General features: G+C 46.4%; 1 protein-coding gene and 1 non-coding gene across 3 annotated transcripts in view; one reads left to right on the forward strand and one right to left on the reverse strand.

Moving 5' to 3' along the window:
• PIPOX (pipecolic acid and sarcosine oxidase) overlaps positions 1-27709 on the forward strand; it is a 200529-nt gene that overhangs the window by 13801 nt on the left and 159019 nt on the right. The gene's annotated exons all lie outside the window — the stretch shown is intronic.
• On the reverse strand, positions 4789-4978 carry LOC135052856 (U2 spliceosomal RNA). The gene has a single exon (XR_010242313.1). It is a non-coding gene; the product is annotated as a U2 spliceosomal RNA (small nuclear RNA).

Genomic DNA, 27709 nt, shown 5'->3' on the forward strand with positions numbered 1-27709 from the left:
GTGGGATGTTTTATAAACCTCGCGCTCAATTGAATTCTCACCATGCAGTATATAAATTCACATAGATACATTATTAATGTAAGAATTTAGCACAATTATATTGAGAGAGCAAAGGGCCCTGCTCATGCAAGCTTACAAGCAATCTAAAGGGAACCCATGTTAACACAATAGAGGCAGAGACTGCAAAGTCAAGAGGAGTGGTGGCACAAGTACAGTAGAATTAAAAAATTAATTTGAAGGGCATCTTAAAGGCTGGGAGGCTTGATGAAGTCTAATGCAGTGAGAGAGGGCATTCCATACTTTAGGAGCGTCATGCATAATACTTGCTTTCAAAAATACTGAGATGACATAGAGCCAGCCATCACAGTGATGTCAGCCAATGTGAACCTCTATTGCCATAACAATAGAATACTGTAGTGATTGGCAAGTCTTTAATGGGGTATTTCTAGTTTGAAGGTAAAAAACAAGAATTCATTACTAAAATGTAATCATCACCTATATACAGAGCAGACACACAGCTTAGATGGGGCAATAGTTATTGTAATGCCACTTGGCCTATCAATCATTGGAAGTTATTGACATTACTATCATTTAGTTCCCAGTGACTAGACTACACACCACATTGATTTCATTTGTTGCTAATGAATTGTTAAGATCCATTTTCATGGTAAGTGCATAAGCCTTCATGAGCTGGTTGTTATGTTCGCAGTACTCGATACTCAGGGTGGACAAGCCCCAAGCACTGGAACGCAAGCTGCAGTATAAACGGAGCTCGGCAGCACCCCCAAGGATCCCTAACTCCGTTGTCTCACCCTCGTCAGCCTACGCCTGCGTGACTATGGTTTCTTGGGCCCACGGCAGCCGCGTTTGAAGGGCGGATTATGTCTGCCCAACTCCGATGCCCCCCGGTCTTAGTTGGAGACAAGGTGTAGACTTAGATGGGGCGATGACAAGGGGAACCTCTAACTAGAGAAGGAAGTACCCAGTTAGGGGTGCTACAGAACTAAAATAAAGTATGTGCGGCACAGCCGCCAAAACAAAAACTATAACAAAGGCAGAACCCTCTGCAGAAAATCCAAAGCAAAAGCAACAAGTATCTACGGCCTAGGGCGAGGGACGCTGCAAAGCCGCTACTCACGAAACCGGTATGAATACTGGCAAAAGGACAGGAACCCCCAAAGTAACTGACACAGGCTCTCAGGACCGGAGGACAGGCAGAATTCCAAACGACAGAGCAGTGGACACCAAGAAGCAGGATACTGGATCAGACACAGGCAAAGCCACAGGACTCTTTGACAGGAAAGCTTCAAGGCAGGATACTGGATCAGACACAGGCAAAGCCACAGGACTCCTGGACAGGAATGCTTCAAGGCAGGATACTGGATCAGACACAGGCAAAGCCACAGGACTCCTGGACAGGAATGCTTCAAGGCAGGAAGCAGCTAGACAGAAGCTATCACCGGCGTCTGTGTAATGCACTAAGACAAAATATAACAAGGATTTCTTCCAGTCACAGCAGGGACCCTAATTAATTATGTCATGCAGCTGCCCTGCTGCACGACTCCAAACTGACAGGTGCAATTAACAGACAGGTGAGGCTAAACACATGGAAACAGGTTGCAATAACACAGACTCACCACCGGCGGCCAACAAGAGTCTTCTAAACCAGAGCAAAGGGAAATCCTGGCCTGCAAGAGAACTAAAACATAAAAAACATGAACAGGAATGAACCACTGCTTGTGGTTCATAACAGTACCCTCTCCTTAAGGGTGGACACCGGACACCCCACAAAAGCCAAGGGAACAGAAACCGAAGTAAAACATAAAATACATAACCAAAATGCAAAACAGGAATGAACCACTGCCGTGGCTCATAACACTGGTATCGGGATGCCGGCGGTCAGAAGACCAACAGTGGCATCCCGATGGTCAAGATCCCAATACCTTTTATTTACGTACAGTATGCTAACCCTCCCCCTCAATACCCCTAATCCTCCCTACCTGCAGCCTAACCCTCCCCCTTTAGTGCCTAACCCTCCCCTCCTGTAGCCTAAACCTAACCCTCCCGGACATACTTACGATCGGGATGCTGACAGTCAGGATCCCGCTATCAGTCTTCTGGCAAGTGTTGGGATTCCAACATTGTTATTTCGACTGCTGGCATCCTGACCGTCCGTATGCTAACCAGATCCCACCTGCACACATGGCTGCCCAAAAATTATACAGTAGTTGGCTGGCACTCTTTAGGAGTATAGTATACTGTATGTCCTGAAGCATAAGGAAGCCAGCATTTTCAGCCTCTCTATATACATTGGCCGCATAGGTTCAGTATGATTTCCAGGCATTCGGGATGCCTGGCAGGACCGACCCTGGCAACCTAAAACCGAGAATCCCGACACCTCTGGGGGGTAAGTAAACTCATGTTCCCCCAACCCTAACCCTCCTGGGGTGGCGGCTAGGGCTAATCCTAGGGGGGTGGGGTGGCTAGAGATAAATCTGGGGGGTGGGGGGTGGCGACTACGGCTAACCTACTCCCTAGTGCCTTACTCTAACTTCCCCAGTGCCTAATCCTAACAAGCATCCCGATACCTTCGGGATGGGGTCTGTCAGTGTCCCGATGCCAGTCTAATTATCGGTGTTGGGATTCCGGTGTTGGTCACATGCTAAATGCATCCCGCCAGTATCCTCAGTGGTAGACTGTGATGAAATAGGGCAACTCACACTGACACCAAATTAAACTAACCACATATTAAAAGAAATTTGCTAGACAGCTCTACAAGTCAATGTAACCTGCCATGGACGCAAAGATTGTAAACAAGTGTGCACACACTGAAGAGTCTAGCAATCTCCCTGATTACACCTTACCCACGTTATGTAGCGGTTTCAAAAATGGAAAAAAAAAGTTACATTCCAATGGCATCATCAGTGCCATCTCCCTGCATTGATTAGAAAGCACAATCATTTTCAAATAAGGTTTCTCATGGCCAATATATGTGCCAAACTACAGTGTGTAACAGCTGCATGTAAGTCCATTGTAGACAGGGATGTCACCCGGCGGTTGGGATCCCGACTGACAGTATACAGACGGCAAAATCCCGTCCGCTAGATATCCCGACATTTTGAATGCCGACTAACAGGGACCATTCCCACTCGTGGGCGTCCATGACACCCATAGCGAGGGCAGGAAACCCGCAAATGGCTTAATTGCGCTCGCCCCCCAAACCCCGCCGGCAATCTGGCGGACAGGATACCAGCGTCGGTATGTATACCGACTGGATCACAATCACCGCACCCGATCCCAACCCGTATGACATGCCTCTCACATGCTGCAGTCTACGTCCACTTTAACGCCGCGCTCATAGGTATTACTTTTACAATCTCCCTGAAATGCTTTTTTTCAAAAGTAGACAAGTATGACATACTGTACCATGTGATCAGCACTTCTGAAATAAATATCCTGTGTTCATATACTAGTATTTAATTCAGCGTGTACCCTCTGCCCCTCTATGTTATAACGACATATGCACAGAATCACATGTAATAGAATGATCTCATTAACAAGAACTAATGATATGTTACTGTACCCAGATACATGTGTACTTTCATTCTTTTCCATTTTTATATATTCATTAGATTTTTTTGATGTGAAGAAGGGATCAGATATTTTTAGCTTTCCATTTTCAAAAGATTAATTACAATTGAGCTCCAAGAGCAAAGTGAGGAATAATTCTCCAAGTGTATTTTCATAGTTAATGTGAAAAGTGTAATGGTCCTTAAAAAGTATTAGATATGTATTAAAGTCTATGAATTTCTGAGTATGACTTTCCTGAAATAACTCTTTTTGGCTGTTCGACCTTTACTATCTGTTTTCATGTCACATGTAATTTTATTGCAGAATCAACCCCTTTACATGATATTTATTACCTAAAATATAGGGATTAGCTCCTCTTCCACCCAACCAGGAGAGCCCTTTAATTCAGTTTATTGGCCAGTGCCACTCTATACTAAAAATAGGTACTTACCAATAAATCCCTTTCTCCAATATCAGAGGGGACACTGGAGCAAATAGACAATGGGATATAGGCGAGTGGATAATTGCAGCCTGGCACTTTAATTTTTTTCAGGAAGTGTAGCTGGCTCCTCTATCCCTCCAAGCCCAGTTTAGATAAACCGAGCCGAGAGGAGAGGGCAGAGACAACAGAGGAAGGAGAGAAAGGAAGAAGGAGGAACCAACTAAGCAAAAAGTCCAAAGACTAAACAACAAGAAAATCTGCAATAACCAAGATGCAACAGACATCCAACAAGCAACTGCAATGACTAGGGAATATGACTGTAAGGAACAGCGCCAGGAGGGCATCCAGCGTCCCCTATGGAATCGGAGAAAGGGATTTATCAGTAAGTACTAAAATCCTATTTTCTCCTTCACCTACTAGGTGACACTGGAGCATATAGACAATGGGGACATCCCAAAGTTGACCTTCTGAGGGGAAGGCGCTGAGAAATCGCAGAACCCTATGACCAAACTAAACAGTGGTCGCATGGATGGAGACAGTGATCATCAAGAAAATATACACTAGACCCTGACCAACAGAAAGGGAAGTATCCAACACCCCTGAGAACAGGCTGAGTCAAACCTGGGATCTGCATTAATCAAGAAGGTAACTGAAAAATCCTGGCTAAATGTAGGCCCAAGAATAGACCAATTAAGAACTGTGCCCCAAAAAGAAACAGAGAAAATCTATCAGGACCAGCGTGGATATCCACCAAAACTAAGGAATCCAACACATAAACATTGTGTACCGGTCATGAAAGTACTGCAATATCAGGTCATTGCGTGGAGTGGAAAGAGAGCTTTTTTTCCATCTCCCTATTCTAAAATTCCCTTTAATAAATATGCCCCAGAGAGGGGGCGTATCAGATAGTAAAACTGATAAGACCAGATACTACATCCGATCTTAGCCAAAGGACCAAGAAGAGATGGGCTGGTACTAAGTGTATGAGCAAACCTAGTCAAAGACCAGCATATTACTTCCTCCTGGTCTGACCTGAATCAGAAGGAAGAGTATGCCACTGGAGAACACTGTGCTGCAGGAAACATGGACTCAACAGGCATCCAGGAACAAAAACGCTCCAGCTGTTATGGTAACAACCACAGGCTGACTGCAAGAAGATACAGAAAAATCCAGTACTAAGCTCAGGAATCAAACCAGAGCTTGAAAAATGAATGCTATGTTTAAGGGATATGTTTGGAACATCAAGGACAACCGGACACCTAGGAGAATCTGCTGTATAAATGACAGAATTCTGCTGTGTGTGCTCTCACACAGTCAAAAGAACATGAAGTTCTCACACTGACCCAAAACCCGCATTCGCATAGGTAATGGAAAACCGTGAGTGAGCAACTGTGGCATACAAGAGTGGACCAAGCGAAAAACACCCACTGGAACACTAGCAAAAAAAGTGTTCTAGAAGGAAATCCAAGCTAGAACATAGGGTTAAATGTAAAAACCCTTGCAGGGGATCACATTCCCCTGATAGGAGAAATAAGGAGGTAACAAGGAGGTGAGGGGACTGCAACCCTCACCCATACACCAGTGAACCCTGTCTTGGACACCTGTCCTACCAGTGAGGCAAGAGTAGAGGAAAGAATCCTGGAAGACCAACCTCCAAGAATGACAAGTGGCAAAATTACATGTCAAGAGTAGTATGCAGAGTCATAGAAACCATGATCTGCAGATCAAAAACCCTGCTACATAGCAGCAAGACAACAGAGGGAAGACAGAAGAGCCCCTTTGTTATTTTTGTCTTTTCTACCCTTGGTGTATCATTTCTCACTCTAGTACAGAGTCCTAGTAATCCAATTTCTCTACTCCATTCCGGAGAATAGAGAAAAACAAGGGCACTGACCAACAGATGCCACTGTTATCATAATCAGCTGTTATGGTGAGGCTAAAGATAATGGCACTAAAGTACCAACAAACCATAGCTATATGTACACAGTGACGGCCACTAAGTGTGTCACCAGTAGAGTTCTGTCCACTTCACTTCAGGAAAATAAGAGACATTGGCCCTCATTCCAAGTTGTTCGCTCGCTAGCTGCTTTTAGCAGCCGTGCAAACGCTAAGCCACCGCCCTCTGGGAGTGTATCTCAGCTTAGCAGAAGTGCGAAAGAAAGGATCACACAGCGGCTACAAAATAATTTTGTGCAGCTTCAGAGAAGCTCCAGACCTACTCCTAGCTTGCGATCACTGCAGACTATTTAGTTCCTGTTTTGACGTCACGAACATGCCCTGCGTTCTGCCAGCCACGCCTACGCTTCACCAGTCACGCCTGCGTTTTTATCTGGCATGTCTGCGTTTTTTCACTCACTACCTGAAAACGGTCAGTTGACACCCAGAAACACCCACTTCCTGTCAATCACTCTGCGGTCAGCATTGCGACTGAAAAGCGTTGCTAGGCCTTGTGTGAAACTACATAATTCGTTGTAATAGTACGACGCGCGTGCGCATTGTGCCGCATACGCATTAGAGATGAGCGGGTTCGGTTTCTCTGAATCCGAACCCGCCAGAACTTCATGTATTTTTTCACGGGTCCGAGCGACTCGGATCTTCCCGCCTTGCTCGGTTAACCCGAGCGCGCCCGAACGTCATCATGACGCTGTCGGATTCTCGCGAGGCTCGGATTCTATCGCGAGACTCGGATTCTATATAAGGAGCCGCGCGTCGCCGCCATTTTCACACGTGCATTGAGATTGATAGGGAGAGGACGTGGCTGGCGTCCTCTCCATTTAGATTATAAGAGACTGAGAGAGATTTACTGGAGCTGACTAGGAGGAGTACTGTTACTGTAGAAGTGTAGAGACTGAGTGGAGAGAGTTTACTAGTGAGGACAGTGCAGTTTACTTTATAATCCGTTCTCTGCCTGAAAAAAGCGATACACAGCACACAGTGACTCAGTCACATACCATATCTGTGTGCACTGCTCAGGCTCAGGCCAGTGTGCTGCATCATCTATTATCTATCTATATATAATATTATATATATCTGTCTGACTGCTCAGCTCACACAGCTTATAATTGTGGGGGAGACTGGGGAGCACTACTGCAGTGCCAGTTATAGGTTATAGCAGGAGCCAGGAGTACATAATATATTATATAGTGAGTGACCACCAGACACACAGTGCAGTTTATTTAATATATCCGTTCTCTGCCTGAAAAAAGCGATACACACAGTGACTCAGTCAGTCACATACCATATCTGTGTGCACTGCTCAGGCTCAGGCCAGTGTGCTGCATCATCTATATATATTATATATCTGTCTGACTGCTCAGCTCACACAGCTTATAATTGTGGGGGAGACTGGGGAGCACTACTGCAGTGCCAGTTATAGGTTATAGCAGGAGCCAGGAGTACATAATATTATATTAAAATTAAACAGTGCACACTTTTGCTGCAGGAGTGCCACTGCCAGTGTGACTAGTGACCAGTGACCTGACCACCAGTATATATAATATTAGTAGTATACTATCTCTTTATCAACCAGTCTATATTAGCAGCAGACACAGTACAGTGCGGTAGTTCACGGCTGTGGCTACCTCTGTGTCGGCACTCGGCAGCCCGTCCATAATTGTATATACCACCTAACCGTGGTTTTTTTTTCTTTCTTTATAGTCATACTAGTTACGAGTATACTATCTCTTTATCAACCAGTCTATATTAGCAGCAGACACAGTACAGTGCGGTAGTTCACGGCTGTGGCTACCTCTGTGTCGGCACTCGGCAGCCCGTCCATAATTGTATATACCACCTAACCGTGGTTTTTTTTTCTTTCTTTATACATACATACTAGTTACGAGTATACTATCTCTTTATCAACCAGTCTATATATTAGCAGCAGACACAGTACAGTGCGGTAGTTCACGGCTGTGGCTACCTCTGTGTCGGCACTCGGCAGCCCGTCCATAATTGTATATACCACCTAACCATGGTTTTTTTTTTCTTTCTTTATACATACATACTAGTTACGAGTATACTATCTCTTTATCAACCAGTCTATATTAGCAGCAGACACAGTACAGTGCGGTAGTTCACGGCTGTGGCTACCTCTGTGTCGGCACTCGGCAGCCCGTCCATAATTGTATACTAGTATCCAATCCATCCATCTCCATTGTTTACCTGAGGTGCCTTTTAGTTGTGCCTATTAAAATATGGAGAACAAAAATGTTGAGGTTCCAAAATTAGGGAAAGATCAAGATCCACTTCCACCTCGTGCTGAAGCTGCTGCCACTAGTCATGGCCGAGACGATGAAATGCCAGCAACGTCGTCTGCCAAGGCCGATGCCCAATGTCATAGTACAGAGCATGTCAAATCCAAAACACCAAATATCAGTAAAAAAAGGACTCCAAAACCTAAAATAAAATTGTCGGAGGAGAAGCGTAAACTTGCCAATATGCCATTTACCACACGGAGTGGCAAGGAACGGCTGAGGCCCTGGCCTATGTTCATGGCTAGTGGTTCAGCTTCACATGAGGATGGAAGCACTCAGCCTCTCGCTAGAAAAATGAAAAGACTCAAGCTGGCAAAAGCAGCACAGCAAAGAACTGTGCATTCTTCGAAATCCCAAATCCACAAGGAGAGTCCAATTGTGTCGGTTGCGATGCCTGACCTTCCCAACACTGGACGTGAAGAGCATGCGCCTTCCACCATTTGCACGCCCCCTGCAAGTGCTGGAAGGAGCACCCGCAGTCCAGTTCCTGATAGTCAGATTGAAGATGTCAGTGTTGAAGTACACCAGGATGAGGAGGATATGGGTGTTGCTGACGCTGGGGAGGAAATTGACCAGGAGGATTCTGATGGTGAGGTGGTTTGTTTAAGTCAGGCACCCGGGGAGACACCTGTTGTCCGTGGGAGGAATATGGCCGTTGACATGCCAGGTGAAAATACCAAAAAAATCAGCTCTTCGGTGTGGAGGTATTTCACCAGAAATGCGGACAACAGGTGTCAAGCCGTGTGTTCCCTTTGTCAAGCTGTAATAAGTAGGGGTAAGGACGTTAACCACCTCGGAACATCCTCCCTTATACGTCACCTGCAGCGCATTCATAATAAGTCAGTGACAAGTTCAAAAACTTTGGGTGACAGCGGAAGCAGTCCACTGACCAGTAAATCCCTTCCTCTTGTAACCAAGCTCACGCAAACCACCCCACCAACTCCCTCAGTGTCAATTTCCTCCTTCCCCAGGAATGCCAATAGTCCTGCAGGCCATGTCACTGGCAATTCTGACGAGTCCTCTCCTGCCTGGGATTCCTCCGATGCATCCTTGTGTGTAACGCCTACTGCTGCTGGCGCTGCTGTTGTTGCCGCTGGGAGTCGATGGTCATCCCAGAGGGGAAGTCGTAAGCCCACTTGTACTACTTCCAGTAAGCAATTGACTGTTCAACAGTCCTTTGCGAGGAAGATGAAATATCACAGCAGTCATCCTACTGCAAAGTGGATAACTGAGGCCTTGACAACTATGTTGGTGTTAGACGTGCGTCCGGTATCCGCCGTTAGTTCACAGGGAACTAGACAATTTATTGAGGCAGTGTGCCCCCGTTACCAAATACCATCTAGGTTCCACTTCTCTAGGCAGGCGATACCGAGAATGTACACGGACGTCAGAAAAAGACTCACCAGTGTCCTAAAAAATGCAGTTGTACCCAATGTCCACTTAACCACGGACATGTGGACAAGTGGAGCAGGGCAGGGTCAGGACTATATGACTGTGACAGCCCACTGGGTAGATGTATGGACTCCCGCCGCAAGAACAGCAGCGGCGGCACCAGTAGCAGCATCTCGCAAACGCCAACTCTTTCCTAGGCAGGCTACGCTTTGTATCACCGCTTTCCAGAATACGCACACAGCTGAAAACCTCTTACGGCAACTGAGGAAGATCATCGCGGAATGGCTTACCCCAATTGGACTCTCCTGTGGATTTGTGGCATCGGACAACGCCAGCAATATTGTGTGTGCATTAAATATGGGCAAATTCCAGCACGTCCCATGTTTTGCACATACCTTGAATTTGGTGGTGCAGAATTTTTTAAAAAACGACAGGGGCGTGCAAGAGATGCTGTCGGTGGCCAGAAAAATTGCGGGACACTTTCGGCGTACAGGCACCACGTACAGAAGACTGGAGCACCACCAAAAACTACTGAACCTGCCCTGCCATCATCTGAAGCAAGAAGTGGTAACGAGGTGGAATTCAACCCTCTATATGCTTCAGAGGTTGGAGGAGCAGCAAAAGGCCATTCAAGCCTATACAATTGAGCACGATATAGGAGGTGGAATGCACCTGTCTCAAGTGCAGTGGAGAATGATTTCAACGTTGTGCAAGGTTCTGATGCCCTTTGAACTTGCCACACGTGAAGTCAGTTCAGACACTGCCAGCCTGAGTCAGGTCATTCCCCTCATCAGGCTTTTGCAGAAGAAGCTGGAGGCATTGAAGAAGGAGCTAAAAGGGAGCGATTCCGCTAGGCATGTGGGACTTGTGGATGCAGCCCTTAATTCGCTTAACAAGGATTCACGGGTGGTCAATCTGTTGAAATCAGAGCACTACATTTTGGCCACCGTGCTCGATCCTAGATTTAAAGCCTACCTTGGATCTCTCTTTCCGGCAGACACAAGTCTGCTGGGGTTGAAAGACCTGCTGGTGACAAAATTGTCAAGTCAAGCGGAACGCGACCTGTCAACATCTCCTCCTTCACATTCTCCCGCAACTGGGGGTGCGAGGAAAAGGCTCAGAATTCCGAGCCCACCCGCTGGCGGTGATGCAGGGCAGTCTGGAGCGACTGCTGATGCTGACATCTGGTCCGGACTGAAGGACCTGACAACGATTACGGACATGTCGTCTACTGTCACTGCATATGATTCTCTCAACATTGATAGAATGGTGGAGGATTATATGAGTGACCGCATCCAAGTAGGCACGTCACACAGTCCGTACTTATACTGGCAGGAAAAAGAGGCAATTTGGAGGCCCTTGCACAAACTGGCTTTATTCTACCTAAGTTGCCCTCCCACAAGTGTGTACTCCGAAAGAGTGTTTAGTGCCGCCGCTCACCTTGTCAGCAATCGGCGTACGAGGTTACATCCAGAAAATGTGGAGAAGATGATGTTCATTAAAATGAATTATAATCAATTCCTCCGCGGAGACATTGACCAGCAGCAATTGCCTCCACAAAGTACACAGGGAGCTGAGATGGTGGATTCCAGTGGGGACGAATTGATAATCTGTGAGGAGGGGGATGTACACGGTGATATATCGGAGGGTGAAGATGAGGTGGACATCTTGCCTCTGTAGAGCCAGTTTGTGCAAGGAGAGATTAATTGCTTCTTTTTTGGGGGGGGTCCAAACCAACCCGTCATATCAGTCACAGTCGTGTGGCAGACCCTGTCACTGAAATGATGGGTTGGTTAAAGTGTGCATGTCCTGTTTTGTTTATACAACATAAGGGTGGGTGGGAGGGCCCAAGGACAATTCCATCTTGCACCTCTTTTTTCTTTTCTTTTTCTTTGCATCATGTGCTGATTGGGGAGGGTTTTTTGGAAGGGACATCCTGCGTGACACTGCAGTGCCACTCCTAGATGGGCCCGGTGTTTGTGTCGGCCACTAGTGTCGCTAATCTTACTCACACAGTCAGCTACCTCATTGCGCCTCTTTTTTTCTTTGCGTCATGTGCTGTTTGGGGAGGGTTTTTTGGAAGGGACATCCTGCGTGACACTGCAGTGCCACTCCTAGATGGGCCCGGTGTTTGTGTCGGCCACTAGGGTCGCTAATCTTACTCACACAGCTACCTCATTGCGCCTCTTTTTTTCTTTGCGTCATGTGCTGTTTGGGGAGGGTTTTTTGGAAGGGACATCCTGCGTGACACTGCAGTGCCACTCCTAGATGGGCCCGGTGTTTGTGTCGGCCACTAGGGTCGCTAATCTTACTCACACAGCTACCTCATTGCGCCTCTTTTTTTCTTTGCGTCATGTGCTGTTTGGGGAGGGTTTTTTGGAAGGGCCATCCTGCGTGACACTGCAGTGCCACTCCTAGATGGGCCCGGTGTTTGTGTCGGCCACTAGGGTCGCTAATCTTACTCACACAGCTACCTCATTGCGCCTCTTTTTTTCTTTGCGTCATGTGCTGTTTGGGGAGGGTTTTTTGGAAGGGACATCCTGCGTGACACTGCAGTGCCACTCCTAGATGGGCCCGGTGTTTGTGTCGGCCACTAGGGTCGCTTATCTTACTCACACAGCGACCTCGGTGCAAATTTTAGGACTAAAAATAATATTGTGAGGTGTGAGGTATTCAGAATAGACTGAAAATGAGTGTAAATTATGGTTTTTGAGGTTAATAATACTTTGGGATCAAAATGACCCCCAAATTCTATGATTTAAGCTGTTTTTTAGTGTTTTTTGAAAAAAACACCCGAATCCAAAACACACCCGAATCCGACAAAAAAAATTCGGTGAGGTTTTGCCAAAACGCGTTCGAACCCAAAACACGGCCGCGGAACCGAACCCAAAACCAAAACACAAAACCCGAAAAATTTCAGGCGCTCATCTCTAATACGCATGCGCAGAACTGCCGGTTTTTTGCCTAATCGCTGCGCTGCGAACGAAAGCAGCAAGCGATCAACTCGGAATGAGGGCCTTTGTGGAAGAGTCACTGCATACGAATGGAGGAAAACCTTAACTGCAAACGTCCGTGGACACCTTGTAGGGGAACTGACCTGTTTTAAACGCGTCAGATTGAAGCACTTTCAGGCCACAGAGTCTAAACTCTTGGCGCAGTTGTTCAAAACCCAATACTTTACATCCTGATCACTGGCCTGGAACTACCATAGTAGAAAGCATCCTGTGTAGACAAAACTGCCAAAAGTGTTAGTGTATCGTAACTAGAGATGTGTTTTGGTTTTGGATTCGGTTCCGCGGGCGTGTTTCGGATTCAGACGCGTTTTGGCAAAACCTCCCTGAAAATTTCTCTGACGTCCTAGTGGATGCTGGGAACTCCGTAAGGACCATGGGGAATAGCGGCTCCGCAGGAGACTGGGCACAAAAGTAAAGCTTTAGGACTACCTGGTGTGCACTGGCTCCTCCCCCTATGACCCTCCTCCAAGCCTCAGTTAGATTTTTGTGCCCGAAAGAGAAGGGTGCACACTAGGGGCTCTCCTGAGCTGCTTAGTGAAAAGTTTAGTTTTAGGTTTTTTATTTTCAGTGAGACCTGCTGGCAACAGGCTCACTGCATCGAGGGACTAAGGGGAGAAGAAGCGAACTCACCTGCGTGCAGAGTGGATTGGGCTTCTTAGGCTACTGGACACCATTAGCTCCAGAGGGATCGAACACAGGCCCAGCCATGGAGTCCGGTCCCAGAGCCGCGCCGCCGGCCCCCTTTCAGAGCCAGAAGCAAGAAGAGGTCCGGAAAATCGGCGGCAGAAGACATCCTGTCTTCACCAAGGTAGCGCACAGCACTGCAGCTGTGCGCCATTGCTCCTCAGCACACTTCACACTTCGGTCACTGAGGGTGCAGGGCGCTAGGGGGGGGCGCCCTGAGCAGCAATAAAAACACCTTGGCTGGCGAAAATACATCACATATAGCCCCCAGGGCTATATGGATGAATTTTAACCCCTGCCAGATTACACTGAAAAACGGGAGAAAAGGCCGCAGAGAAAGGGGCGGAGCCTATCTCCTCAGCACACTGGCGCCATTTTCCCTCACAGCTCCGTTGGAGGGAAGCTCCCTGGCTCTCCCCTGCAGTCACTACACTACAGAAAGGGTTAAAAAAGAGAGGGGGGCACTAATTAGGCGCAGTATAAACAATACAGCAGCTATAAGGGGAAAAACACTTATATAAGGTTATCCCTGTATATATATAGCGCTCTGGTGTGTGCTGGCAAACTCTCCCTCTGTCTCCCCAAAGGGCTAGTGGGGTCCTGTCCTCTATCAGAGCATTCCCTGTGTGTGTGCTGTGTGTCGGTACGTTTGTGTTGACATGTATGAGGAGGAAAATGATGTGGAGGCGGAGCAAATTGCCTGTAATAGGGATGTCACCCCCTAGGGGGTCGACACCTGAGTGGATGAACTGTTGGAAGGAATTACATGACAGTGTCAGCTCTTTACAAAAGACAGTGATTGACATGAGACAGCCGGCTACTCAGCTTGTGCCTGTCCAGACGTCTCATAGGCCGTCAGGGGCTCTAAAGCGCCCGTTACCTCAGATGGCAAATACAGACGCCGACACGGATACTGACTCCAGTGTCGACGGTGAAGAGACAAATATGACTTCCAGTAGGGCCACACGTTACATGATTGAGGCAATGAAAAATGTTTTACACATTTCTGATAATACGAGTACCACCAATAGGGGTATTATGTTCGGTGAGGAAAAACTACCTGTAGTTTTCCTGAATCTGAGAAATTAAATGAGGTGTGTGATGAAGCGTGGGTTTCCCCCGATAAAAAAACTGATAATTTCTAAACAGTTATTGGCATTATATCCTTTCCCGCCAGAGGTTAGGGTGCGTTGGGAAACACCCCCTAGGGTGGATAAAGCGCTCACACGCTTGTCAAAACAGGGGATCTACCCTCTCCTGAGATGGCCGCCCTTAAGGATCCTGCTGATAGAAAGCAGGAGGGTATCCTAAAATGTATTTACACAACATACTGGTGTTATACTGCGACCAGCAATCGCCTCAGCCTGGATGTGCAGTGCTGGGTTGGCGTGGTCGGATTCCCTGACTGAAAATATTGATACCCTAGATAGGGACAGTATATTATTGCCTATAGAGCATTTAAAAGATGCATTTCTATATATGTGTGATGCACAGCGGGATATTTGTCGACTGGCATCAAGAGTAAGTGCGCTGTCCATTTCTGCCAGAAGAGGGTTATGGACACGACAGTGGTCAGGTGATGCGGATTCCAAATGGCATATGGAAGTATTGCCTTATAAAGGGGAGGAGTTATTTGGGGTCGGTCTTTCAGACCTGGTGGCCACGGCAACAGCTGGGAAATCCACGTTTTTACCCCAGGTCGCCTCTCAACATAAGAAGACGCCGTATTATCAGGCGCAGTCCTTTCGTTCCCATAAGGGCAAGTGGGCAAAAGGTTCCTCATTTCTGCCCCGTGACAGAGGGAGAGGAAAAAGGCTGCAGAAATCAGTCAGTTCCCAGGAACAGAAGCCCTCTCACGCCTCTGCCAAGCTCTCAGCATGACGCTTGGGCTTTACAAGCAGACAGGGAGGCAGTTTTGGAAGCCATTCACAAGCTGTATTCCCAGCAGGTGATAATCAAGGTACCCCTCCTGCAACAGGGAAAGGGGTATTATTCCACACTGTTGTGGTACCGAAGCCGGACGGCTCGGTGAGACCTATTTTAAATCTAAAATCTTTGAACACTTACATACAGAGGTTCAAATTCAAGAGAAGGGGACTACATGGTGTCTCTGGACATCAAGGATGCTTACCTTCATGTCCCAATTTACCCTTCTCACCAAGGGTACCTCAGGTTTGTGGTACAGAACTGTCACTATCAGTTTCAGACGCTGCCATTGGATGGTCCACGGCACCCCGGGTCTTTACCAAGGTAATGGCCGAAATGATAATACTCCTTCGAAGGAAGGGAGTTTTAGTTATCCCTTACTTGGACGATCTCCTGATAAGGGTAAGATCCAGGGAACAGTTGGAGGTCGGTGTAGCACTATCTCAGGTAGTGTTGCGACAGCACGGTTGGATTCTCAATATTCCAAAATCGCAGCTGGTTCCGACGACTCGTTTTCTGTTCCTAGGGATGATTCTGGACACAGTCCAGAAAAAGGTGTTTCTCCCGGTGGAGAAAGCCAGGGAGTTATCCGAGCTAGTCAGGAACCTCCTAAAACCGAGCCAAGTCTCAGTGCATCAATGCACAAGGGTTCTGGGAAAAATGGTGGCTTCCTACGAAGCAAGCCCATTCGGCAGATTCCACGCAAGAACTTTCCAGTGGGACCTGCTGGACAAATGGTCGGGGTTGCATCTTCAGATGCATCAGCGGATAACCCGGTCACCAAGGACAAGGGTGTCCCTCCTGTGGTGGTTGCAGAGTGCTCATCTTCTAGAGGGCCGCAGATTCGGCATTCAGGACTGGGTCCTGGTGACCACGGATGCCAGCCTGCGAGGCTGGGGAGCAGTCACACAGGGAAGAAATTTCCAGGGCTTATGGTCAAGCCTGGAGACATCACTTCACATAAATATCCTGGTGCTAAGAGCCATTTACAATGCTCTAAGCTTAGCAAGACCTCTGCTTCAAGGTCAGCCGGGTTGATCCAGTCGGACGACATCACGGCAGTCACCCACGTAAACAGACAGGGTGGCACAAGAAGCAGTCAATGGCAGAAGCTGCAAGGATTCTTCGCTGGGCGGAAAATCATGTGATAGCACTGTCAGCAGTATACATTCCGGGAGTGGACAACTGGGAAGCAGACTTCCTCAGCAGACACGACCTCCACCCGGGAGAATGGGGACTTCACCCAGAAGTCTTCCACATGATTATAAACCGTTGAGTAAAACCAAAGGTGGACATGATGGCGTCCCGCCTCAACAAAAAACTCGACAGGTATTGCGCCAGGTCAAGGGACCCTCAGGCAATAGCTGTAGACGCTCTGGTAACACCGTGGGTGTACCAGTCAGTGTATGTTTTCCCTCCTCTGCCTCTCATACCCAAGGTACTGAGAATTATAAGATGGAGAGGAGTAAGCACTATATTCGTGGCTCCGGATTGGCCAAGAAGGACTTGGTACCCGGAACTTCAAGAGAGGCTCACGGAGGATCCGTGGCCTCTACCTCTAAGAAGGGACCTGCTCCAGCAAGGACCCTGTCTGTTCCAAGACTTACTGCGGCTGCGTTTGACGGCATGGCGGTTGAACGCCGGATCCTGAATGAAAAAGGCATTCCGGATGAAGTCATCCCTATCCTGATCAAAGCCAGGAAGGATGTAACCGCAAAACATTATCACCGCATTTGGCGAAAATATGTTGCATGGTGCGAGGCCAGTAAGGCCCGACGGAGGAATTTCAACTGGGTCGATTCCTACATTTCCTGCAAACAGGAGTGTCTATGGGCCTGAAATTGGGGTCCATTAAGGTTAAAATTTCGGCCCTGTCAATTTTCTTACAGAAAGAACTAGCTTCAGTCCCTGAAGTGCAGACGTTTGTAAAAGGGGTACTGCATATACAGCCTCCTTTTGTGCCTCCAGTGGCACCTTGGGATCTCAATGTAGTTTTTGGGTTCCAAAAGTCACATTGGTTTGAACCACTTAAAGATGTTGGCCCTGGCCTGGGCCAGGCGCGTGTCAGAATTGGCGGCTTTATTCTGTAAAAGCCCTTATCTGATTTTCCATACGGACAGGGCGGAATTGAGGACTCGGTTTCTCCCTAAGGTGGTTTCAGCGTTTCACCTGAACCAACCTATTGTGGTGCCTGCGGCTACTAGGGACTTGGAGGACTCCAAGTTGCTAGACGTTGTCAGGGCCCTGAAAATATATGTTTCCAGGACGGCTGGAGTCAGAAAATCTGACTCGCTGTTTATCCTGTATGCACCCAACAAGCTGGGTGCTCCTGCTTCTAAGCAGACTATTGCTCGTTGGATTTGTAGTACAATTCAGCTTGCACATTCTGTGGCAGGCCTGCCACAGCCAAAATCTGTAAAGGCCCATTCCACACGGAAAGTGGGCTCATCTTGGGCGGCTGCCCGAGGGGTCTCGGCTTTACAACTTTGCCGAGCAGCTACTTGGTCAGGGGCAAACACGTTTTGCTAAATTCTACAAATTTGATACCCTGGCTGAGGAGGACCTGGAGTTCCCTCATTCGGTGCTGCAGAGTCATCCGCACTCTCCCGCCCGTTTGGGAGCTTTGGTATAATCCCCATGGTCCTTACGGAGTTCCCAGCATCCACTAGGACGTCAGAGAAAATAAGAATTTACTTACCGATAATTCTATTTCTCGTAGTCCGTAGTGGATGCTGGGCGCCCATCCCAAGTGCGGATTGTCTGCAATACTTGTACATAGTTATTGTTAACTAAATCGGGTTATTGTTGTAGTGAGCCATCTTTTCTAGAGGCTCCTCTGTTATCATACTGTTAACTGGGTTTAGATCACAAGTTATACGGTGTGATTGGTGTGGCTGGTATGAGTCTTACCCGGGATTCAAAATCCTTCCTTATTGTGTACGCTCGTCCGGGCACAGTATCCTAACTGAGGCTTGGAGGAGGGTCATAGGGGGAGGAGCCAGTGCACACCAGGTAGTCCTAAAGCTTTACTTTTGTGCCCAGTCTCCTGCGGAGCCGCTATTCCCCATGGTCCTTACGGAGTTCCCAGCATCTACTACGGACTACGAGAAATAGAATTATCGGTAAGTAAATTCTTATTTTTTTGGCGGATTCGGGTGTTTTTTTTCAAAAACCCCTCAAAAACAGCTTAAATCATAGAATTTGGGGGTAATTTTGATCCTATAGTATTATTAACCTCAATAACCATAATTTCCACTCATTTCCAGTCTATTCTGAACACCTCACACCTCACAATACTATTTTTAGCCCTAAAATTTGCACAGAGGTCGCTGGATGACTAAGCTAAGCGACCCAAGAGGACGGCACAAACACCTGGCCCATCCAGGAGTGGCACTGCAGTGTCAGACACGATGGCACTTAAAAAAATTGGCCCCAAACAGCACATGATGCAAAGAAAAGAGAAAAAGAGGTGCACCTCAATATCACAGGAATTATTAGTTCTAATCAATGGTATTATTGGTCCAAATCACTGGAAGAAAATGACAAAATCACTGGAATCATTTGGCAAGATCACTGTAATTAATAATTAATTAAAATTCACTGATATTAATTGGTAAAATCTCGCTATCGCCTGCCTAGTGTAGTGGAATCTAGATGGGATTTTGTACCAGGGACACAATAACTTCATCAATTGTCTAAATCCCAATGCACTAATGGCGGAAAACGGGTGCACGTCTAACAGCGCACTGATTATACTAAGAACTGATTATACTGATCAATCACAGATTATACTGAGCACTGATTTTACTGAGCACTGATGATACTACGGAGAACTGACACTGAGCAGCGAGAACAGCACTGGACTATTGTACTGTAGTATACTGGTCACCACAATGCTGCACTGTACTACTATATACTGCTCACAGCAATGCAGCACAGATATGGATACTTGAAGTGACACGGAGCTGCAAGATACAGCAATGGCCAACTGTACTGTACAACTATATACTGTTGGTCACCAAAATGCTGCACTGTATTACTGTATATACTGCTCACAAAAATGCAGCACATATATGGAATGGATACTTGCAGTGACACAGAGCTGCAAGATACAGCAATGGCCTACTGTACTGTACAGCTATATACTGTTGGTCACCAAAATGCTGCACTGTACTACTATATATACTGCTCACAAAAATGCAGCACAGATATGGAATGGATACTTGCAGTGACACAGAGCTGCAAGATACAGCAATGGCCTACTGTACAACTATATACTGTTGGTCACCAAAATGCTGCACTGTAATACTATATATACTGCTCACAAAAATGCAGCACAGATATGGAATGGATACTTGCAGTGACACAGAGCTGCAAGATACAGCAATGGCCTACTGTACTGTACAACTATATACTGTTGGTCACCAAAATGCAGCACACTGAGCACAGATATTTGCAGCACACTGAGCACAGATATGGAGCTTTTCAGGCAGAGAACGTACATATTTGCAGCACACTGAGCACAGATATTTGCAGCACACTGAGCACAGATATGGAGCTTTTCAGGCAGAGAACGTAGCCACGTCCTCTCCGTTCAATCTCCAATGCACGAGTGAAAATGGCGGTGTCGTGTGGCTCTTTATATAGAATACGAATCTCACGAGAATCTGACAGCGGGATGATGACGTTCGGCCGCGTACGGGTTAACCGAGCAAGGCGGGAAGATCCAAGGCTGCCTCGGAACTGTGTAAAATAGGTGAAGTTTGGGGGGGTTCGGATCTCAACGAACCGAACCCGCTCATCTCTAACCGTAACAGAGGTGTCAGCGGAGAGATGTATGGTTATAGAATGGGTGTGGTATAAAAGATAGTGTCTTGTTAGACAGTCAATAGATAGACACCATATGTTAGACAGACATTAGGTCGACATGAAAAAGGTAGACAGTACAAAAGGTCGACAGGGTCAAAAGGTCGACGGGGTCAAAAGGTCGACATGAAAATGTTTGACATAAAAAAAGGTAGACACCATGTTTTTTTGCATTTTTGTGGTTTGTGTGGATAGTTTTGTCATCTGGGTCCCCCAATTGTAGAAAGGCATACCCTCGCGGGACTCGCTTCACTTGCCACGCTTTGGGCTCGGTGGCTCGCTGCACTCGCCACAAAGTTTATAACCAACTCTATGCCTACATGGATAGAGAAGGTATGAAATAGTCCAAAAACATGTTAAATTTTTAAAAAAATTGTCTATCTTTTTTATGTCGACCTTTTGACCCTGTCGACCTTTTGACCCTGTCGACCAAATGTCTGTCTAACATATGGTGTCTATCTACTGACTGTCTAACTAGACACTGTCTATCTATCAACCGGATACCGCAGTCAATTTACCTACAATCAAAATCCCGACAACCATTGACAGACTGTGAAAATACAGACAAGGTCAAAATACCGACATGGTCAAAATACCGACATTTAAAATGTCGACAGTTCAAAAAGTCGACATGCGTTTTTCATGATTTTTGTTAATGAAACCGACTTGTTCATACTTTACCATCCCAGTGGCCTGGAGGGGGAATATAATAGTGTGCCGAGCAGAGCGAGGCACAGAGGCAGAACTCTGGGAGGCAACGGAGTCATCTGCCGCCGGGCTCCTGCACTGAAGGGGGGCACCTCTCCTCCCATTCTGTGACACCATTGAATTAAGTTAATTGATATCTGTCGCTGTCTTTTCAGTGGCCAACTTCCTCACTGGTCCCTGCAATTTACAAATCACACCCTCTTTATTATACTGAATATACACATTATACAAGGGTCACACCCAGGTTTAGAAACCACGACCTATTACACTGGAAGCAGATACCTTACTGATGAAGCTGTTTGCTCCTGTATAGGAAATATGAGAATTTTAACTTTATGAAGATACTTCTCTGACAATTACACGTAACTTCATATAGTTAGAATTCTCATGCTTCCCGTACAGGAGCAAATAGCTCCATCAGTAAAGTGTCTGCTGTCAGTATAACAGGTCATGGGTTCTAATCCTGGGTACGACTGCTAAGAATTGTGAAATTTAAAATAAAAGACAATTAAATGTATAAATACAGTATATACATTTTTTTTCAGAACACTCCATACACACAAGCACACACATATGCGCACACATATACATTTATTTATCTTAATATAGGAAATGGGAGGGGGGGCACCAATATTTATCTTGCCTCCGGGCAACTGGGACAAACTTACGCCACTGGCGAGGCACCATGCCCAAAGCATGGCGAGCGAGCCATGCAAGCAGCTGCGGTACACTTATACGGTGTCCATGTCAACCTATGTCGACAAACACACCAAAAAATAATGAAAAACTCATGTCGACACTTTAACCTGTCGACATTTTAAATGTCTATTTTGACCTTGTAGGTATTTTTAATGTTTGTATTTTGACCTTGTTGGGATTTTGACCGTCGGTCAATTGTTGTCAGGATTTTGATTGTAGGTATTTCATGCTGATCCCATACAGCCAATGCTAAAGGCCTGCATACCACTTCCCTATAAAAGTGCGTATGTGAAGCTATGATATTCACGTGAATGGTCCCATACCACCATATAATTACTAACATTGGAATGAACATAGGAAGGTATCCATCCACTAAGGAGGGACAGAGTAAGAGAAGCGTCATAAACCGTGTATGACAGAATGGTAATCATACCAGATAGGCCAAACCTATGGAAATTTAGAGAGAGAAAAAAAAACCTCTTTAATTATCTACCACATATTAACATGCACCTACCCCAGTAAGTGTGAATGTGAGCATCTCTATTATATTATGACACACCCTACCTGTGGTGAAGTGTTCCCATAATACACTTCAGATAATATCCTTGGTAAATGCTATTGGAGAGGGACATTTACTTACAGTATATTTCTCAAAGCCCATAGTGTACCTGAGGATAATCTACTAAAACGTTGAGGATCCCAGAGATAGTTTACGGCCGGATTCAGTCTCAAGTACTATAGAATGTCACTATAATAAATAGGGAGAGATACTGGCAATGTCTGTCATCTCTGCAGGAAGGGTGCGGAGGTAAATTTAGTATAAGTATAGTGCAGTGGTTCCCAAACTGTTTTTGAATCATGGGCCCTCATTCCGAGTTGTTCGCTCGCTACCTGCTTTTAGCAGCATTGCACACACTAGGCCGCCGCCCTCTGGGAGTGTATCTTAGCTTAGCAGAATAGCGAACGAAAGATTCGCAGAACTGCTAATAAATAATTCCTTGCAGTTTCCGAGTAGCTCCAGACCTACTCCTAGACTGCGATCAGCTTGGTCCGTTTAGTTCCTGGTTTGACGTCACAAACACGCCCTGCGTTCGGCCAGCCACTCCCTCGTTTCTCCAGCCACTCCTGCGTTTTTACCTGGCACGCCTGCGTTTTTTAGCACACTCTGAAAACTTCCAGTTTCCGCACAGAAACACCCACTTCCTGTCAATCATACTACGATCACTCGAGCGATGAAAAAACGTCACTTGAGCTTGTGTAAATCTACAAAGTTTTGTGTGAAAATACTTAGCGCATGCACGCTGCGTACCATGCGCATGCGCATTTTTGCAGTTTTTTAACTTAATCGCTGCACTGCGAAAATCGGCAGCGAGCGATCAACTCGGAATGACCACCATGGTGCCCTAGAGCACAGGTTCTCAAACTCGGTCCTCAGGACCCCACACAGTGCATGTTTTGCAGGTCTCCTCACAGATCACAAGTGAAATAATTAGCTCCACCTGTGGATCTTTTAAAATGTGTCAGTGAGTAATTAATACACCTGTGCACTTGCTGGGTTACCTGCAAAACATGCACTGTGTGTGGTCCTGAGGACCGAGTTTGAGAACCACTGCCCTAGAGTATCAGAATTTTTTTCTCACATACAGTATTTTGTATCATAGGTCAAATGTTTTTTATTGAGAAATTTAGAAATAAATATTAAATTATTTTTTTTTATTGTACTTAGCTGCTATTGTGTGGTGAGGGACAAGATTTGCTTCTGTTTGTCCACATATTTCTATTGGCAGTCACCAACACTGGTTTTGCCTATTACATTGACCATATATAATTTGAATTGGTCCTGGACCACCAATCCAATGCACCCATGCAAGGGCCCGTAAAACCTCAGTTTGAGAACTACTGCTATAATGTATAATAACAGTGAATACACTAATAGCGTACCTCCCAACTGTCCCGATTTTCGCGGGACAGTCCCAGTTTTTTGGGTCTGTCCCGCTGTCCCTCCCACGGGTCTCAGTGTTGTGCGGTGGGGGGCGCAGTTGGGAGGCTCCCTATCACTTGCTGCTCTGCTCAGTTCAGAGCAGAGCAGCGGTGAATAGACACTGTGCACATGCTGGATGGCTGGAGCCTGTAGTTCCTTGGAGACACTGAAGCTAGGAAGTCACTGGAGACTGCTGGTGACTGGATCTGAATGCAGATGGAACTGCACCAAACTGGATGGCTGATGCTTGTAGTTCCACTGAGCTAATACACAGGAGAATCTCTGAAGATAGGAGACTGGAGCCAGGAGACGCTTATTCACAGGATGGGACATGTTGTTCAAGGCAATGATACTGAGCAGGAACTCTGAGTACATACCCCCTGGTCAGCAGGGATTGGAGAATCAAGTCATGTGAGCGCTCCAATGCTCAGGAGTGGATAGCACCAAGTCAGCTGACTGCAGGTGTCATGGCGGTGCCCATACTCTGGACATGGTGGGAATACATCGGGGTACACGCTGTATGGCAAGCGGGGTACACACTGGAGAGAGTCTCTGCACATTGCTGGAAATCATGGAACATGCTGCCAGGCTGAGGATGTGACCTTCGGAGGCCAGTACATCAGAGCACTGGTAAGTGATGTGATGCAAAATGCAGCTTCCTGACAAAAAAGAATAGAAAAATAACAGTTCTACAAGTTATAAGAATATAATATACTAGATGTCATAGATGCTGTACCGTAGTACAGGCAAACACAGGCATAAGAGGGTGGATACACCAACACGGCCCTACAGACACACATACATCCACGCCTAATAATGGAGTGTGATACCAAGATATCAGGCACTAGCAGAGGCGGATTGGTCATAGGGCTTATAGGGAAGATTCCCGGTGGGCCGACGCACTCGCGGGGCCTGTTTTGTTTGAGGACATGTGGTCCTTTTTATAGACATAATGAATAAGATGCAAAATAATTTGCATATATGAAAATTACTTTGCCACTTAGCCTGTGATTGCAGATGATCTAGTGTATGCTCTGTCTGCCTGCTTGGCTGACATATAAGATTGAGTGAATAGTGATTGGAATACGGTTGGTGTAATAAGCAAGACAATATATCTTTCTAAAGAATGATGTAGTTTCCTAGATTCTGAAGTTCTATCATATAATGTGCTCATAATATTTAATTTTATTTCTATTTAACTTCCCCCTTGATGCTGGACATGCCCACTATCTGAAAAGTCTTGGGGGGAGGGTGCTGCTGCCATGGCCCACGGCTAGACCTTACACCTCTGGTGCTGCTCATGTGGGGCCACTAGTACAAATTTTTCCAGGGCCGCTTTTTGTTCCCAATCCGCCCCTGGGGACTAGCAAGGATGCACTAGCAGTTCATATAGTCTAGTAAACAGAGACCTTCTCTTAGCATAAACCTGCTACAGTACGTGTCACTCCAGTACCCTGAATCGTACAGGCCTATGGCCCTAACTACTATCATAGGGAACCTATAAATGCAAACAAAGCAAAGGCTAACCACTGAGTAGCAGCTCGCAGCATACAGTGTATCTGCTTGACAGATAGTTGTACAAACAAGCAAAATAATGAGACTGTGTGCTTGCAGGCATTACCATTTAAAAAGTACACAGTCTAACACGATAGCCTTAACAGTGTACAGTATGTATTAGCTCCAGTCTGGTCATCTGTGTATTCGCCATAGATGGTTGCCATCGCTGGTGAAACTATGAGTGGCCATCGATGGTAACAAAATATGCTATGAAATACCATCGATGGTTTCTCCCATCGGTGGCCATCCCTATTATTTCTGTGAATGACCCGCAGGCCAATCACAGCCCGGGATTTACAGGTGTCGGGGGTGGAACTATGCTCTGAGTCCGGCACCTTGGGGAAAAAAAATATATATTCATTTATGCTGTGCCATCGATGGAGGGCAACCATCTGATTCTTTCCCTTCAATGGCAAATGCATTCGACATTGGCCATAAACCATCGATGATTAGGAATTTTAGAGGGGAGGAATTTTGGAGGGGTGGGCTAACAGGAAGCCGAGAATCCTGGGATCTGCTATACTGAAGTCCCAGCACAGTCCCTGAGAGAGGGCAACCCATTCAGTGGGTGCCGACCCTTAGCCCTGCCTCCCAGCACTCCCCCTGAATTTCAAATAATGGCAGCAATTCGGTACAGCTATTGTCTGAAGCTGATGCGGAGGGATGGACAATTAATTAGTAGTGGCAGAAGCAGAGAGCAGCCAGCAGTGAATGCTGCCCCACAACTTCACTAGTGCTGTGATTGCATGTGCAAGGACAGGGCTTGTGGAATAGCCAGTACAATTACCTAACCATTCTGGGAGGCACAATGGTGATCCTGTGGCCGAAAACCCGGACACAAGCTTTTTAATAAGCAGTGAAAGTTCCCCCCCAAAGGCTTTCCCTGTTGCGGACAGAACTGCAGCAGCATACAGCCTGCCTGTTGAAGTCTTCAGTGAAGATCAAGCAAAATAAATAAAGTAAAAAGGGATGGAGACGGCCCTTTTAGCACCTGGGTCCTTGAGGCACTAATCTAAAATGGGCTTGGAGGAATATAGAGGGGGAGGAGTCAGCTACACTTCCTGAAAAAGTTAAAGTGCAAGGCTCCAATTATCCACTCACCTATACCCCATTGGCTATATGCTCCAGTGTCCCCAGTGGATTAAGGAGAAATGACATTCCATGCTAGATAACTAATAAACTAATAACTAATAAATGTCAATGGTGTAATGATTCTGTTCCCAGTGGTCAATAAACAGGTTTAACTAGCTTTGTGTCCCTTTCTAACACTGTTTATATGGATTCGGTATGTAATACCAGCGGTCGGGATGCCGGCAGTCACATAATCGACAGTGACACTGAAGATTCCAGTACCGGACAGGATAAGTATTTTTTACACTCCCCTACCCAAAGCCTAACCCTCAGGGGGTGACAGGGATTGGCGGCTACGGCTAAACAATTGGCGTATCTATAATGGGTGCAGTGTGTGCGGCGCACATGGGCCCTGGGGTTCAGGAGGGTCCACCTCACGCACACTGCACCCATTTGATTAATACTTACCTCACTGGAGTCCCCACATCGGGGCCATCCCTTCTCGGCAGCACAATAGAGCCTGAACACTAGAGGGAACAAACTCTATTGTGCCTGCTCAAAACTCTGGAAACATGGCACGGCAGCCATTTTTCTGGAGTTTTGCGCATGCGCATTGGGAAAATCTTCGGGAAAATGGCCACCACGCAGTGGCCACTGAGTTTTGCCTATGTGCAATAGAGTCTGTGCTCAGACTCTGCTGCTGCTGCGGAGAAGGATGGCACCACCAGGGGACTCTGGAGTAGGGTTACCACCTCATCCCTTTAATTCTGGACTCATATTAATTACACAGGTTCTGTGACCATGACCTAACCCATACCTCGATTCTTACCTTTGGGATGTCGGCGTTCCTGTGTTGATCTCCTGAGTGGTGTCAGGATTCCGGCGTAGGCCACATGACCACCGGCATCCCAACCATTGGGATGCTGGATGCATTGCGACAAACAGTATAGGGGCAATTCAACTACAAATAATATGCTGACAATCATTGCTACTAATATCGACTGCACATATATTTGCCATAGACAGTAGCTGTGACATTGCAAGTTTTCCTGCATACCTTTGATGTTGCTGCACTTTCCGGAATGGTACACTGAAGACATCACATGTAATTGAATTGTCCCCATAGACAGGAAATAGCCATCAAAGTTTGTGTTAGAAATTGCCACACTTTCTGCACAAGACCATCCCAGTTCTGCTACTTGGGGGATGTTTGATATTATACTGTAGCTTAACTTCATCTCATAAGTACAGCTCTGTGGAAAATATTGGCACTATATAAATGAAAGATTATACGTGTGCACGGCTCTAGAGATGAGCGCCGGAAATTTTTCGGGTTTTGTGTTTTGGTTTTGGGTTCGGTTCCGCGGCCGTGTTTTGGGTTCGAACGCGTTTTGGCAAAACCTCACCGAATTTTTTTTGTCGGATTCGGGTGTGTTTTGGATTCGGGTGTTTTTTTTAAAAAAACACTAAAAAACAGCTTAAATCATAGAATTTGGGGGTCATTTTGATCCCAAAGTATTATTAACCTCAAAAACCATAATTTACA

This window comes from Pseudophryne corroboree, chromosome 2 (genome assembly GCF_028390025.1).
Source record: "Pseudophryne corroboree isolate aPseCor3 chromosome 2, aPseCor3.hap2, whole genome shotgun sequence".
NCBI classification, from domain to species: Eukaryota; Metazoa; Chordata; class Amphibia; order Anura; family Myobatrachidae; genus Pseudophryne; species Pseudophryne corroboree.